This window comes from Macrotis lagotis, chromosome 2 (genome assembly GCF_037893015.1).
Source record: "Macrotis lagotis isolate mMagLag1 chromosome 2, bilby.v1.9.chrom.fasta, whole genome shotgun sequence".
Taxonomy (NCBI): Eukaryota; Metazoa; Chordata; class Mammalia; order Peramelemorphia; family Peramelidae; genus Macrotis; species Macrotis lagotis.
In genome coordinates, this window is record NC_133659.1 from 156,640,445 (window position 1) to 156,658,318 (window position 17,874).

Here is a 17,874-nt window from a genome sequence, read left to right on the forward strand (position 1 = left end):
CTAACTATCACCTGGGTCTCTAGTCTTACCATACGAGCTAAACCAGATTGAGGGTAGCTGTGAGAGTCTCAAACCTGATGGCAAGTTGTGGGGTGGAGGGGGGAGGGGACTGGGGAGAGAGAAGAGGAGTGTCTACTCCAAGCATCTGAAGTCTTCCACTGGTGGAATGGGTGTTTAAGACAATTTGTTCCATTAGCCATGAAGGCAGCTGAAGCAGGTGCTGTGGAGGGCTTAGAGCTTGGTTAGACATTAAAGATGCCAAGGTCATCCACTGCATCTAGAGCCATCACCAGCTGTCTTGACTCTGTCTTGCCACTGGACAGTGATGACTTAGGAAGAGAGAATGAGACCAATGACTTCATGTAACTCTGTCTCATTTAAATCCAATTTACACACAAATCAAAAGACATCACCCCCCCCCGAAGAAGAAAAAATGGGGGCTACATATAGCCTATGGGTTGGATGTTTGACAGCTCTGCCTTAAAGGACTGTCTAAATGTCAAGTTATTATTTAAACAAAAGGTTCAGTCACATAAAATCATGGAGAACAAGTTATGTGCTTTTATTTGCCAACACTGATAAACAGGCGATAATTTTGTACAAGGACAGCTGTGTGTGTATATACATAACCTTCCAAGACTCAGTTCTCTTTGCTCTAGGAAATTCAAGGTGAGAATGGATTATAATGAATTACATAACTCATTATAATCATATTAATTCAATTAATTATGTTCATCAGTATAATTTATTTATTTATTCATTCAAAGTCATGGGCTCTTAGGACAGGATTACTTTCACCTTAACACTGTAACATTTCATACAAGATCAAAATAGTAATCCTAAAAGAGTAACAAGATGGTGACAAAACTTAAGGAATATGATTAAATGGAGCTACTTCCTTCTTTGTAAATGATATATGTACAGAGCAGACCCATCAACCACTCTGGTACAGATATCTGAGGAGCTTGGGCTAAGTGGTGAGGCATTCATGAAATTGGTCAACAGACTGCAAGGTGACAACTGAAATGTGCCTCCCCCCTTAAAAACTTTGCTCAATACCTATGCCTGATAGCTTCTGACCATGTTTACTCCATATTTACTGGACTCAGGCCTAATTCCCTAGTTAATGTCTTTGGGCAAATCCCTCTCTAGTCCTAATTTTCTCAATTGTAAGATCTTAGAGGGGGTTTGACTAAATGAGTTATCTTTAAAGTCCTTTCTAGTTATTGATCATATTTTCTTATGACATGATTTCCTAGATCTTCCCTCTAGCAATCTTGTACCTCTTCTTACTCCCTATTGCCCTTTACCTTCTGGAATTAACTTCTTTGCTATCATGGGGCTGTAGACTAGAATGTCTTTCATTTTGCTTCCCACTATCACCCCCTCCATATACACTAAGGTTTGCTGTTTCTTACCCTGGTCCTTGATACTGTGACTAGAATCAGTGCCCTTAAAAGATTTTAAAAGAACCTGTCAACCCTACCTCCTTAGGTTTTTAAAGACTTGCTTCTCAGCTTCTCCCTGATTCTATGCTAGAACCTGGGCCAGAAGTACAAGTTTCTCCTTGCTTTGCCTATTGCATGCTACAGGTAGCCCAATTTTACTTAATATGCACTGCTTCAACACTCATAATACAGATATGAGAAAATGTGATCCAGAATACATGCATATGCACATATACACAAATGTATATATTAGATTTATATCTTAAAATTTTAATTAATTTAATAGATATATACATTATGTATTCATGTATATTAAAAAAAACTTTTCTTATATATGACCCTTAATAGTGAATCCAAAAGATTGGATGATAAATACCTATATATACACATAACATGTACATATGTCTGTATATGGAAGTATATGGAAAAGACTAGTACATACTCCTAGCCATTCTATGTATAGATTCTGTGTCTCGGTAAGGAGGGATTTCTGGGACTAAGATTTTTTAATCCTGATCTGCTACATATTTGTTGAATGAATGATCATATAACACTTTGTACCTCAATCCTTTACTCTATTAAAAAAAAATCAGGCAGGAATAATGACTAGTAAATATCACTAGTTAATAAGGGATAGTGAGTACTAGAATATTACTGTAAAAATTAACTATAATATATTCTTTAAATCATATAAAAGTAGTCTTCAAGAGTCTCTCTTTACAGTGTCCTAAATACTATTCCTTACAGTGTTATATAATATACTAGGGCTCCTCTTTTGGTGGGTTATAAAATATTTTATTTGAAAAAGTTCTATCATGAAAGATTTGGAGAAAAGTATTTAATAAGAAAGGTTGCTTTATATGAAGCCAGTAGTAGTCAAATTCTGATTACCTCTTTGTGATTCAAACTAACAAAAAAATACCATAACTTAGGTATTATTCCTTCTTCTCCCCATATCCCCCTCTTTTGAAAGTTTCTTTTCCCCCAAATGCTGGCAAGATTGGAGCTCTCCAGAGGAGGCAGCTGCTACAATGTGTTAAGGTTCTAGGGACAATTTAATAATTATCTTCTAGTAACACTGTAGACCCTGAGTCCCCACTGTTTTAGTTCCTATAACAAATCAACCCATAGGACTAATTAATTATTAATTTTTTTCCTCAAAAGACAAAACAAGAATAATCATTGTACTTTATTCCACCTATAAATTTAGAGTACACTTTCCCCTCCAATGAACATGTCCATGTAGCAGAGTGGGCACAAATTAAAGAACCATGGTAGTGAGAGACACACACACACACACACACACACACACACACACACACACACACAGCCAAGGCAACTCATAATTCTTGAACTGTGAATACATGTATTTTTTTTTCTTTTGGGAAGGTATTGTCCTCATGGAGTTCAGAGATGCATTTACACATATTGGATGAATATGTTGAGCTGAGCTGCTCCAATATATATGACCACATCTTCTGTGTTGGATCAGGATATAATCTTCTACTGGAATAGACCTCTTCACTGTTTAGATAATGTTATATTCTTTCAGAAAGGACAGAGTCACTTAGTCTGGAATTTTTAACTGATTCTCCAATTCTGTTGCTTTGGATGATCTCTGAGAGGTTCCTTTCAGGTGGCAGATGGCATAATGAATAACATTATCTTATATAATCTTTCCTTCATCGTAACTGGAGATTTTTTCCTAGATCAACTCTTCCTAACTCATGGCTCAATCGTCTTAGTGAGAAATTTCATTCTAACTTATGATTAACCAATACATCACAAAATCTTCATCTCTGCTGTTTAAGTCCTAATCAGGAAGTGTACATTTTCCCAATAATCATAGAACAGGTCTGGGGTTCAGGGTGTCCAGGTAGTAGCTCCAAAGTTCTGTTGTTCTAAGTAAATAGGCAATTGAGAAACGAGGCACTGAGAGCAGTCTTTTTTCCAGGTAAATGATCTATGAATTTCATTCTTACTATTTTTCATTCGCAAGTTTCACATTTATCATTGTATTTGTAACCATCAAAATTGCTAAGTCTAAAAGAGACACATCCTATACTAGAAAACTATGACTTTGTTAATGCAAAAGTCTTTCTTAAAGATAAGGCAAAAACGGGGCGGCTAGGTGGCGCAGTGGATAAAGTACTGGCCCTGGAGTCAGGAGTACCTGGGTTTAAATCCAGTCTCAGACATTTAATAATTACCTAGCTGTGTGGCCTTGGGCAAGCCACTTAACCCCATTGCCTTGCAAAAAAAAAAAAAGCCTAAGAAAAAAAAAGATAAGACAAAAACAAAGAAAAACCTCTTGGTTTGACTATAACTATAACAAGGTTTTACCTTATTACTGAAATTTCTGTCTCCTTCAGGAAACAGAAATGACTGGGCATAGAACCTAGTAAAAAAAAAAGAGTAATTGGTTTAAGTAGGAAGTTTCCCCTAGTTATATCACTCCAGGTGAGCTTACCTGGTAATGTTTTGCTCCTCAACTTGATAGTGGTCCCCCAACAGCAGCTCTTAGTATTCTGGGATCTCCACAGTCCCTATCCTATGGTATCTTATTTTCCCCAACCAAGCCTTGTGGTCTGAAGTATGAGGAATTTCCCAATAGTCTCCCTTCTTTCACCTATCCATCTCACCCATCACACCATTTACTTTCCCAAGAAATATTTTGGAGTATTTGCCAAGAGTCCAAGAATTACTAACCATGGTTCTACCTAGGAGCAGAAAGGCAAGATAGAAAACAACAGCACCTTAATTATAGCAATTCTGATAACATGATCTATGATACACTTTATTTACTGCAAGTGTTATGGTTTCAATCCCAAAATAATTTCTGTTATAAGTCCCTTGCTTCCTCTCACATAAATCTGCAGCTGCTATTGTTCAGATGAAGACAGTTTTATGAACATGAGGTGTTGTTTTGTTGTGGTTTTTTTTGGCTTGCCAGTGGGTTTAAGGCTCACAGAAGAAAACTACCCAATTATTTCAACACTCTTACCCTGGATGTATAACATGTTTGGACTGAATCATAGTAAAGTTTTAATCTGTGGAAGATACTGAATTATTAGCTATTCCCTGATCTCATTCTGCTCTTTCTGGACTCTGGGCAATGCTATCATCTCTGTCCCGTGCTTAGAATATAGTTTATTTATCTCTGCCTGCTGAAGCCCTCTTCTCTCTTCAAGATTCAGTTCAGGTGGGGAGCAGCTAGGTGGCAGCTAGATGGTGCAGTGGATAGAGGACTCAGGAAGACCTGAGTTCAAATTTGACCCCAGACACTTAATAATTAGCTAGCTGTGTGACCTTGGGCAAGTCATTTAACCCCATTGCCTTGCAAAAAAACAGAAAAAATTTTAAAAAGATTCAGTTCAGATGGGCAGCTGGGTGGCATAGTGGATAAAGCACAGGCCTTGGAGTCAGGAGTACCTGGGTTCAAATCCCATCTCAGACACTTAATAATTACCTAGCTGTGTGGCCTTGGGCAAGCCACTTAACCCCATTTGCCTTGCAAAAACCTAAAAGAAAAAGATTCAGTTCAAGTATCCCCTCCTCCAAGAAACTCTCAATTCAATGAAAAATTATCTCTTGTCTCCTTAGATTTTCCTATAATGCTTTATAGGGATCTCACTTTTGCCTCCATCTACTTAATATTATACTTGTTATGTTTGCCTCCCCCTATTAGATTGTAAGGCATGAGGCCATCATTTTTCACCTCTGTATCTCTAGCACTCAGCAAGATGCCCTGAACTGGACCCATGACTGTACCAGGGATGAACAATTTCCTCCACCAATGTAGATCAGAACCTTCTCTGTAAGTGATTGTCTTAAGAGAATTTTCTAGAGCTCTGAGACGTTAAATGACTTACCAAAGTCAGTATTTGTCAAAAGCAGGACTTGAACTCAGCTCCAAATGCTTTTGGAGACTGATCTCTCTCTACAATACTATGTTTCCCTTCTTCTTGTATATAGGAGGTACTTTTAATTAGTTTTTGTTCTTGGATCTTTTATTTGGAAAGAATGAAAAAATTATTCTAACTCTTAGATTTCTCCTTTCAACATACTAGAAAACAGAAGATTTAATACCTTCCTGTGCTATCTCCCCTAAGGAAAGTAAATTCTTTTGAGAGCCTAACAAATTAAACTCTAGTTGGTGCAAACATTCAAATAGCGCCCCCAAATACAATCTATTTGTGAGATATAACAAAGTCAGATCCCATAGTCCATAAGCCTTTAAAGTGCCTGCCTGATGATTGTTTTGTGCTTATTCTGGACTCATAATACCAATAATCATGACCATCAATTACCGTTGAATATGATACTTTGCAGGATGTTCTTGGGTTACAAAGTCAAAAAAGTAATATAATCTAAAGTATACTCATCCCTAAAGTGTTCTTAGAATCATATCTATTCAATTCAAAGTTGACAAATTAGAGACAACCCAGCTGAACTCTCTCAACATTCCCCTCTGGACAACTTTAAAATAAAATCCCAAATCAAATTTCAGAATGGTAGAACCAGAAAAAGGTCAGGGCAAGACATTTTCCTGGTCTAAGAAAACTTGGAGGGTTAGCAAGAGAAGTTGTTCTGGAAGTTTGTCAGGATAGAAGTCTGTCTGAAGCCCATATACATTGTTGCAACAGTGACTACAGCAGCAGCAGTTTTAGGAGCTCTTAGCCCAAAGAGAGTAAGAGGGTCAGACAACAGGTCTGAAAGAAATTACAGGGCACCCTTTGCTGATACTGGGTATAGCTAGCATTGATTGGCAACTCTACTACCCATTCACAGTTCTGGATCCCAATTCCATGGTGGAAGAGAACACTGGGGGTTGTACAAGAAAAAGAGGGTCTTGGTCTCAGTTTCAAGGCAAAAAGAAGTGCAGGTGCATATGGCTCCAGGGGATCAGATCTTCCTAGGTAAAGACCAGGAGAGCAGTGGTCATTTTTCTCTCAGGATCATATTACCTTGGAAACACCAAAGACTTGCAAGACCTCTCAGAACTAGCTCTGAAACAGTAGCACAAAAGGCAGTTGAAGCTTGAGATAGTGCCTCTTCATCCCAAAGTGAGCAGAGTCCAACTTTAACATATAGTTCAAAGTCAAGAAATAGATTGAAAAAATGAGCAAACAAGCAAACAAAAAAAGAACATGACTATAAAAAACTACTATGGTAGCAGGAAAGACCAAGACATAAACTGAGAAGAACGCAAACATGTAGAGGTAAAGCTCCAACCAAAGCTTCAAAGAAAAAGTACTAATTGGATCCCAACATGAATTCCTGGAAGAGTTAAAGAAAGAGGTAAGAGTGACAGAAGGAAAAAATGGAAAAAGAAATGAGTATGATGCAAGAAAAATATGAATAGAGAATTAATATGTAGCTACAGAGAAACAAAAAAACTAGGCCCTGAAGTCAGGAGGACCTGAATTCAAATATGACCTCAGATACTTAATAATTGCCTGGCTGTATGATCCTGGGCAAATCACTTAACCCCATTACCTTAAATAAATAAAAAAAATTTTTAAAAATATAATTGACCTAATGGTAAAAGAGGCAAAAAAAAAAATCACTGAATAAAAGAACTCTTTAAAAAAGCAAAATTAGTCAAATGGAAATGAAGATTAAAAAGCTCACTGAAAAACGATTCTTTAAAAACTAGAACTGGGCAAGAGGAAGCTAATGACTCAATGTGACATCAAGAAATAATAAAACAAAGTCAAAAGAATTAAAAAATAGAAGAAAATGTATAATATTTGTTTGAAAAAAGCAAATTATCTGAAAAATAAATCAAGGAAAGATAACTTAAGAATTATTAAACTAGGGTGGCTAGGTGGTGCAGTGGTAGAGCACCAGCCCTGGAGTCAGGAGTACCTGAGTTCAAATCTGGCCTCAGACACTTAATAATTACCTAGCTGTGTGGCCTTGGACAAGCCACTTAACCTCATTGCCTTGCAAAAACCTAAAAAAAAAAAGAATTATTAAACTACCTGAAAAACCACTATTAAAAAATCATCTTTCAAGAAATTACCAAGAAAAATTGCCCTAATAACTTAGATTCAGAAGGGAAACAGAAATTGAAAGAATCCACTGATCACCTCCTGAAAGAGTTCCCAAAATGAAAACTCCCATAATATTATTGCCAAATTCCAAATCAAAGAGAAAATATTTGAGGCAACCAGAAACAGTTCAAACACTGTGAAGCAATAGTCAAGATCTCACAAGATTTAGAGGCTTCCAGATTAAAGATGAGGAGAGATGCAAGCTGCCCAAGAAGGCCTACTTCAAGGATCATGTGTCAGATAAGAAGGTACAGATAGCTGCCAAGCTCCTCACTTGTGCTCTCCCCAGAAGTGTTTAATGACATCCGGTTACTACTTAAAAATGACAGTCTTCTCAGGGAAGGAGCTACTCATGCATTCAATATAGATCAGTTCATTCCAGTGAAGATAGAAGGATATGATGATCTTGTCTTATTTACAGAACACAATGCCCTAGGTAGTAGCAGGTTTTTAGATCCAAGAAAAAAAAGTTTCCTTTAAGTTTAATCACTTATGGGAAGAAGCAAGTGACACCCAACCTGAGGACCTAGAGGGAACTCTGAAGTCATGGAGGGAGTCTTTTGACAGTGCATTAAGGGCCTGTGTGAAAGATCATTATAACAAGGGTTTCTGTACTGTTTATGCTAAAATTATCTAGGGGCAAAAGATTATTATTGCCTTTATTGTGAGTTACCAGTTTCATCTAAAAACTTCTAGAATGGAAGTTTACCATCACAACATCTGTGACACAGGTGGCTGGAGTGCTAAAGATTCAAGTCCATTACTATGAAAATAGCAATGTTTAGTTGATTAGTCACAAGGATGTACAGAATTCAGTAACTGTTATTGATGATGTAAAATCTTCTAAGAAATCTATTAAAATCATAAAATATGTTGAAAATGAGTATCAAACCATAATTAGTGAGAATTATCAGACAATGTCAGATACCACATTCAAGGCCTTGTGCTGGCATCCTCCAGTCATCAGCACCAAAATCGACTGAAACAAGATACTCAGCCACAAATGCAAAATGCTTAAGGCTGGATGTGAAATTCTCCAGTTCTTGCCTGCAAAAGAAGAAGATGAAAGAAGAAGAAGAAGAAGAAGAAGAAGAAGAAGAAGAAAGAAGAAGAAGAAGAAGAAGAAGAAGAAAGAAGAAAGGAAAACATATTCAAAGTGTGGTCTTATAAATAGGTGGTTTATAAACAAGAGCAATATTTTGCTAAGGTTTTCAAAGTTAACAGGTTTTCTAGTCTCCTGGATTGTTATTCAACCTATATTATCATCTTGATGATTTTTTGTGTGGTCCTTGCTATGTAACTTCCTATTGTGACTGTATCTACTTGTTGGTTTTTTATTCAGTTATTTTTAATATTGAAAAAGAAAGAGAGTTATGTTTTGGAATTTATATATCAATTAGAAATTTCCTAGCCATGAAGCCCTTGCACAAACAGGCAGGTAATGATTTAAATACTCTCTCACCCTCAATATTAATAGCACTTCTGGTATATCAATGGTTTTTACAAATCAACCAATAGTTAAAGATGCTATGCTACAAGATATGTCAACAGACATTCTTTTCTGATTGCCGATTGCCACTTAATGGCATCCTGGTAACTGTAGTTTTTTTAATATTTGGAATGTGATTTTTCAGATCCTTTTGGTGGGAAAGGGAGTTTTCTGGAAATTCCATAACAACTAGCTTCTCTGAAGGAATTTGGGGGGTTTCAAATTATTATTTATTTTTTAATCTAAAGACTTGAACCACATTCTCTCCAAGTGTAATTATTTGCTTTTTTTCCTTTTTCAAAAATTTCCTTTCCTTCTAGGCATTATATACCATATAAACATACATATATATATGTATATTATATTCAATATAATATAATTACCCAATTTATATATTTTTATATTCAAAACTGCTAACACAGGCAAGATGTAGAAGAATAAATTTTAAAACATGAAAAATTCTGATACCCAAGGAATAATAGGCATATTGTGCTTTAATGCTTTGTGGCAGGTTACTAGAGTTTGTTCTGCAAATGTATGAATCACTCAAGTGCATAAATAACAAAAACAAAGATAAGGGAGAGTTTGGAATATGATATTCCAGAAGGCAAGTAAAATTACACCTAAGAATAAACTACCCAAAAAAACTAAGTAAATTTTTCAGGAGTGGCGGGAATTTAATGAAATAGAGGACTTTGGGGGGGGGCAGCTAGGTGGTGCAGTGGACAGAGCACCATTCCTGGTGTCAGGAGGAGCTGAGTTCAAATCTAATCTCAGACACATAATAATTGCCTAACTGTGTGACCTTGGGCAAGTCACTTAACCCCACTGCCTTACCAAAAAAAAAGAAGAGGATTTTCAAGTATTTTTGATGAAAAGACCAAATTCAAACATAATATTCAAGAGAAGTATAAAAAAGTAAACTAAAAAGAGTAATTAAAACAATCTCAATAAAGTTAAACTATTTACACTCCTATATGAGAAGATGAAACATGACCTCTTAAGAACTTTATCATTATTAGGGCAGTTAAAAGGAGTTTACATAGACAAAGGACATGGATATGAATGGATTATATTGGAAGAATCTTCAAAACAAAGGAATGAGTAAAAAAGAGGGACACACTGGTAAGGGAGAGGTGGAATGGGGAAATTTTTGTCTTATAATACAAAAAGGCATGCAAGGAAGAACTTTTACAGTGGAGGGGGGAGTTGGGAGGTTGGCAGACAATTCTTGAACCCCACTCTCATTGGAATTGGTTCAGAGGTAATACACACATACACACACACACACACACACACACACACACACACACACACACACATAGAGTTGTGTAGAAAATGGAATTTGTCTAGTAGGGAAATAAAAAGGGAAGGGGATAAGAGGAAGGAAGAATGATTTTTTTATTTTAAAATTTATTCATTTATTTTCATCCATTTGTACATGCATATTTCCATGTTACAAAATTTCCCTCCATTCTCCCTTCCCACCCCCCCACCCCTAAGCAGAGAACAGTCAGGTTAGTATTTTACATACATATTTTGTTAAGCATATTTACAAATTAGTAATTTTTGGCATGAGGAATTAGAATTGAGGGATAAGAGATACTTTTTATCATCAGATTTGAAAGGGTTGGTTTTTTCTGTTATGTTTTGTTTTGTTTTTCTTCCTCTGGTTGGGGATAATATAGTCCCATAACCAGTCAAATACAGTTGTCCTTGCTCTCTGGACTGTCAAGAGGAGTTGCTTGCATCAGGGTTAAATTACTTATTCGGTGCCATACCATTCAAACCACCAAATAACTACTTTAACTGAGCTAGGAAAAATAGTTACAAAATTCATCTGAAGCAACAAAAGGGTAAGGGAATAGCAAGGGAACTGATGAAAAAATGCAAAGGAAGGTGGCCTAGCTCTACCAGATCTAAAACTGTACTACAAAGCAGTAGTCACAAAAACTGCCGGGTACTGGTTAAGAAAAGAGTAATGGATCAATGGATTAGGATAGGTTCAAAAGAAACTGTAGTAAATGACTATAGCAATCTACTATTTGTCAAAACCAAAGACATCAGCCTCTAGGAGAAGAACTTACTATTTAACAAAAATTGTTGGGAAAACTGGAAAATAGTATGACAAAAACTAGGCATAGATCTGCATCTCACACCCTATACAGAATTTATTACAGAATTTAGACATAAAGAGTGATACCATAGATAAATTAATAGACGAAAAAATACTCTATTTGATCTATGTAAAAGGGATAAATTTATGACCAAACAAGAATCAGAGTACATTATAAACTACAAAATGAATGATTTTGACTACATTAAGTTAAAAAGGTTTTGCACTACTAAAATCAATGCTGCCAAAATTAGAAGGAAAGCAGAAAGCTGGGAAACAGTCTTCACAACCAGGAGTTCTGATAAAAGTCTCATTGCTAAAATATATAGAGAATTCCATCAAATGTATACTCATTCTCCAATTGATAAATGGTCAAAGGATATGAACAGGCAATTTTTAAATGAAGAAATTAAAGCTATATATAATCATATGAAAAATGCTCTAAATCACTGTTGATTAGAGAAATGCAAATTAAAACAATGAGATATCATCTCACACCTATTTAATTATTCAAGATGAGAAAAAGGGTAGATGATCAATGTTGGAGAGGATATGGGAGGATTGGGACATTGACACATTGCTGGTGGAGTTGTGAATAGATCCAACTTTACTGGAGAGCAATATGGAATTATGCCCAAAGAGCAATAAAACTTTTCATACCCTTTGACCCAGCAATGCCAATTCTAGGTCTATATACAGAAGAAATTGTAAAAATTGGGGAAAGTCCTATATGTTCCAAAATGTTCATAGCACTCTTTTTGCAGTGGCAAAAAATTGGAAATTGGAGGAATGTTCATCAATTGGGGAGTATGGTACATGAATACTATGAAATACTATTGTTCTCTAAGAAACCATAAACGGTCAAACTCCAGAGAAGCATGGAATGACTTAGGGGATCTGATGCTGAGAAAAGGGAGTAGAACCAAGAGAAGGGAAGAATGATAAAAGGGAGGACAGATTAAGGGAGGCAGTGATTAAAAAGAAAATGGACTTTAGAGGACAGACAGGATAGAAAGAGAGAGAGAGAGAGAGAGAGAGAGAGAGAGAGAGAGAGAGAGAGAAGAAATGATGTAATCATAACCAAAAATGTGAGTAGAAGTTCTTCCATAAAACAAAAGTGGATAGCAAAATGAATTAGAAATCAGAATCCAACAATAAAAGCCCTACCTGAGACAGAAAGACACATGGAGTTAAACTAAAGGACCACAACAGAATCTAATATACTTCAGCTGAACTAAAAATAAAAAATACACTGGGAACAATCATGATCTCAGACAAAGCAAAAGCAAAAATAGACCTAATTAAAAAGGATAATTAGTGAAACTACATTTTACTACAGTCAATGAAGTAATATAAAAAAAAATTTTACAGCAGGTTTCTCTGATAAGGCCTCATTTCTCAATAGTCACTGAGTATAGAGCTGGGTTGAATTTATAAAAATAAAAATTCCCCAATTGACAAATGATCAAAGGATATAAACAGACAAGGTTCAGAAGAAGAAATCAAAACAATCTGTGGTAATATGAAAAAAATGCTCAAAATCACTATTGATAAGAAAACAAGTTGATTAAAACAACTCTGTGATACCAACCCAAACCTGTTAGAAGAAATGAATACTGCAGGGGAAAATATGTACATACACCAATGAATTGTTGGTGAAGTAGTGAACTGGTTCAATCATTCTGGAGAACAATTTGAAGTTAGATCCAAGGGGCTATAAAGCTGTGTCTAACCTTTGACCCAGCAATATGACTACAAGACCTGAATTCCAAAGGAATCAAAGAAAAAGAAAAAAAGATCTCTGTATGAAAATATTTATAGCAGTCCTTTTTGTGGTGGCAAAGAATTGGAAATTGAGGAGATGCTCCTCAATTGGAGAATGGTTAAACAAGTTATGTCATATGGTTGTAATGGAATATTATTGTACTGTGGGGAATGTCAAGGGGAATGGGGTCAGAAAAAACATGGCAAGAACTACATGAACTGTTACAAAGTGAAGTGAGAAGAATACGTTGTACACAGTAACAGAAGTGTTATAATGATGATGAACTGTGAAAGACTGATCAATACAAAGACACAAAACAATTCCAAAGAACTGATAATGAAAAAATGCTATCCAACTCCAAAGAGAAAAATGATGAAGCCTGAGTACAATTTGAAATATGTTTTTATCACTTTCTTTTTCTTGCTTTTTTTGGCAATATAGCTAATATGGAAATATGGTTTGCATGATTTCACATGTATAATTTATATTACATTGCTTGCCTTCCTAGAGAGCGATCTAAAGATTTGAAGCAAATCTAAGATTTTCAGCTATTGGTTGCACATCCAAGATCCTTGTAACATCTGAAGCTATTCCTTGGCCAGACAAAATTCTCAAAGGACAAACCCAACCTGTTAATTTACTTAAATTGTGCTGGTTCTCAAAAGTATAAACCTAAATTAATTCTAAGTATATAGGAACTCACCCTGCAAGTTTACTACACCCAGAAGGAGTAGAAGGGAGAGAGAGAATTTGGAACTCAAAATTTAAAAAGAAAAGAATATTAAAAATAAATAACGTTGGTATTTTAAAAAGAACTCTTAGAAAATCACAAAGATAACAAAAATAGTGGTGGCTTTCCTCCCTTCATCCCCCTTGCCCTTTTCTTCCATTGGGTTTCTCTCTCTAGGCCAAATTCTATTTTCAGATAAGCTCCTTTTGACTTTTGGTGTTAGGTGTTGTTTGATGTTAGACTTCAAACCTCAGGTCTTATAACATCAAAGATCATGCATAAGAAAATAAGTAATAATTTCACCTGGATTTTCATCATAATAGTAGACTGCCATACATAGTTGCTTGAACCCTCTCTTAGGAACCAAAGCGGTGGGGGGGGGGGGCGGGAAGTGATAAAGGCTTTGGAATCAAAGAATTTGCAATCAATTTCTGTATTAGTACTTACTCTCTTGATCATGAGTAAATTACTTAACCTCTCTCAGCCTCAGTTTTCTATCTTTTTTCAATTGATATTCTATTTCATTTTTCCAATTACATGTTATGAAAGTTTTTCAAAATTTATCTACATACATATGCATATTTTAAGTTACATAATTTCCTTCTACCCTCCCTTCCCATCCTCCTCCTGTCATCAGTGTCTAGTGAATATTGTACATACACATTTGTGTTTAGTATGTTTACAGATTAGTCATTTTCTGGACTAGGAAATAAGATTAAGGGAAAGAAAACTATGAGGTAGGAAAGAAATACATAAGAGAAATTTTTAAGAAGTGAATGTAGGGGTGGCTAGGTGGTGCAGTGAATAGAGCACTGGCCTTGGAGTCAGGAGTACCTGGGTTCAAATCCGACCTCAGACAATAATTACCTAGCTGTGTGGCCTTGGGCAAGCCACTTAACCCCATTGCCTTGAAAAATCTAAAAAAAAAATGTGAATGTAGGATCAGCTAGGTGGTGCAGTGGATAGAGCACTGACCCTAGATTCAGGAGGACCTGAGTTCAAATTTGACCTCAGAAACTTAATGATTACCTAGCTGTGTGACTTTGGGCAAGTCACTTAACCCCACTGCCTTATAAAAATTGAAACAAAAAAGTGAATGTAATGTTCATTCAGAATCTGAAGGGTGTTTTTTTTTTGGGGGGGGGGGTTGTTTTGTTTTTCTTCCTCTGGACGTGGGTAGCATTGACCATAGCTGGACTCCTAGAGTGTCCTAGCTCTCTGAACTGCTGAGAGGAGTTGTATCCATCAAGAGTGATCAACTCGCACTGTTGTTGTTAATGTGGACAATGTTCTCTTTGTTCTTCAGCCTTAGTTTTCTAATCTGTAAAATGAAAGAGAGACTAAATGTTTCTTTCAATTGTAAGTCTATCTAAAGTCTGTGATTTGCATCTCACCTGGAACAAGTCAGAAATGGTTGCTTAATTTAGATAGTTGCTTGCTGGTGGTTTAGGATAGGAGTATCTGATGTCTGGTCATCCTAGGAGATTTTCCATCCCTCTCTCTCAGTAAGATTTGAAGTAGACCTGAAATTCTCGACCTTTATTTGCACATCCAAGTTCCTTGTGGCCCCTAAAGCTATTCCTTGGTCAGACAAAATCCTCAAAGGATAAAAACAACCTGTTAATTTACTTAAATTGTGCTGGTTCTCAAAAGTATAAACCCCTAGATTAATTCTCAGTATACAGGAACTCACTTCCACAAGTTTACTATAATGATATTATTTGTTTCCCATCTCAACCCTTCTTCTGAAATCCTGAATAGAAGCATTCTTAACCCTATAGCCAAATAAATCATTTTTTCTTCTTTAAAAAATAATTAAAAGCATTAAAATCTTCAGCTCACTGTCCAGTGACCTTATTTTCTAACCAGCAAGAAGCTTTTCATTTACCCCATGACTCATCTATGCCTTTCTGCCACATTAAAAAAAAAGTTCTTTCTATTTCAAACATCTCCAGTCCCAATATTTCAAAGACTCTTTACCATCATGTTCTCCTTTATCAGCCTCAGCATCTTTGCTCAATTCTTCTGGCTCCTCTTTATCCTTATGCAGCAAGAAGTTGAGGGAGAAATCTATCTCTAACATTGAACCATTTCCTCATCCATTAGTGAAACCTAGTGCTTCTAAGAAGTAAGGCATTTCTAGATTGATCTTACAAATAAGATAACTGTTTCAGGAGGGCTAAGAAGTGTTTTCATAGCTCCCTAGAAAAACAATATTAGTACATTCGGATGCAAACAGAAATCTTGACTTTATTTGAAAGAAAACAATAAACTCAGATTCAGAACACAGGCTTCAAGTCCTGGCTCTGTTGCTTACTAGCATTTATCCTCTATGAGACCCAGTTTCCCCATCTATAAACTAAGGATATGAAATACTTGAAATACTTATGTAGGAAAGTTGTTGTTGGGCAACGAGATGGCGCAGCAGATAGAGTACCAGGCCTGGAGCCAGGAAGATCTGAGTTCAAACCTAGCCTCAGATACTTTACTAGTTATCTGACCCTGGACGAGCCATTTAACCCCCTACTTGCCTCAGTTCCTCATCTGGAGAAGGAAATGGTTAGCAACTCCATTATCTTTGCCAAGAAAACTCCAAGGACAATGTCCATGAGTCCCAGAAAGTTGGACACAACCATAAAAGTTGTCAAAATAAGGTGAAAGGGGGCGGCTAGGTGGCACAGTGGATAAAGCACCGGCCCTGGAGTCAGGAGTACCTGGGTTCAAATCCTGTCTCAAACACTTAATAATTCTCTGTGTGGCCTTGGGCAAGCCGTTTAACCACATTTGCCTTGCAAAAAAAAAACCTAAAAAAAGTATAAGGTGAAAAAAAAATCAGCTAAAATGCTTTGTAGCCCCAAAGCACTATAAATTATGAAGTTAGAAATATGTTACCTCTGAGAATTTACCCCTGGTAGGATGAAATTTAGAGGATAAATTCTGAGCTGCTCCTTACAGTGCTTTTCAGGAGAAGGAACTGTATAAGGGGCCACAGAAAGAAACTTTGCACATGGTCAGGAGTTCCCATAAAATGCACTTTGTATGCAGGAATGTTATAATGGAATTTTATTCCAAGAGCAGCAGTTTACACAATATTTTCCATACCAATAACCCCAAACCCTCAACTGAACTATAAATATTAGAATCACTTCATCTCTGAAACGCAGCCAGTTCTAGGACAGACTGTGGCCATGTTTAAAAAACCCACAGCCTGGAGCACACATGAGTTCAGTGAAAGAAGCCTTTATTTTGTTTGAAGCTACAGGAGACCCTTGTGTCAGGGATGGAGGAACACACTGTAATGTCAGTGACCTGAGAATGCAGGAACTGCTACTCCGGAGCTAAGCTACTTACTTAGCCCAAGGCAGATGTGAGTTCTAATCCCTGGCATGTGTATGACTAGAGGCAAGCTGCTTAACCAATCTGTACTTCTGTTTTTCTTATTTAGAAAATGTTGGAAAAGAGGACAGTGTTCCCTCTCTTATTGCACAGAAAGGGTAAAAGGGAGGAGGTTTTTCCCTCTCAACTTTTAAACAAATTTATTTTAAGGAATTTGAGCTGTTTTACTACTAGCATTCAAGATTTATAGATGCTTTTTAGATAGGTGGTAAATGAGATGGAATGTTGAACCAGGAGTCAGGAAGAACTGAGTTCAAATTATGCACCAGTCATTTATTAACTGTGCAACCCTGAACAGTTACTAAACCTCTAACAGTTTTTTCATCTGTAAAAGTGGGATAATTTTTGCAAGGAAAAAAAAGTTTTGCAAGGCAATGGGGTTAACTGACTTGCCCAAGGTCACACAGCTAGGTGATAATTAAGTGTCTGAGGCCATCTTTGAACTCAGGTCCTTCTGACTCCAGGGCTGGTGATTATATATATATATATATATATATATATATGTATATATATATATGTGTATATATATACATATATATATACATATATGTAATCATATTATGCATACTTCTATTTATCAATTTTTTTCCTCAGGAGTAGATACCATCTTCTTTCATAGGTCCTTTGTAGTTGATTTGAATATTTATAATACTGAGAATAACTTAGTTGTTCATAGTTACTCTTTGAATAATTTTGCTGTTACTGTATACAATGTTCTCATTTCACTCTTCATTATTTCATGCAGGTCTTTCCAGGTTTTTCCTAAACTCAATCTGCTCATCATTTCTTGTAACACAGTAGTAATCCATCACAATCATATACACACTTGTTTAGCCATTTTCCAATTGATAGGCATCTCTGCAATTTCCAA

General features: G+C 36.2%; 1 pseudogene; it reads left to right on the forward strand.

Moving 5' to 3' along the window:
- The first annotated feature begins 5,209 nt into the window (after nucleotides 1–5,209).
- Nucleotides 5,210–16,949, forward strand: LOC141511984 (F-actin-capping protein subunit alpha-1-like; annotated as a pseudogene).
- The last annotated feature ends 925 nt before the right edge of the window (nucleotides 16,950–17,874 follow it).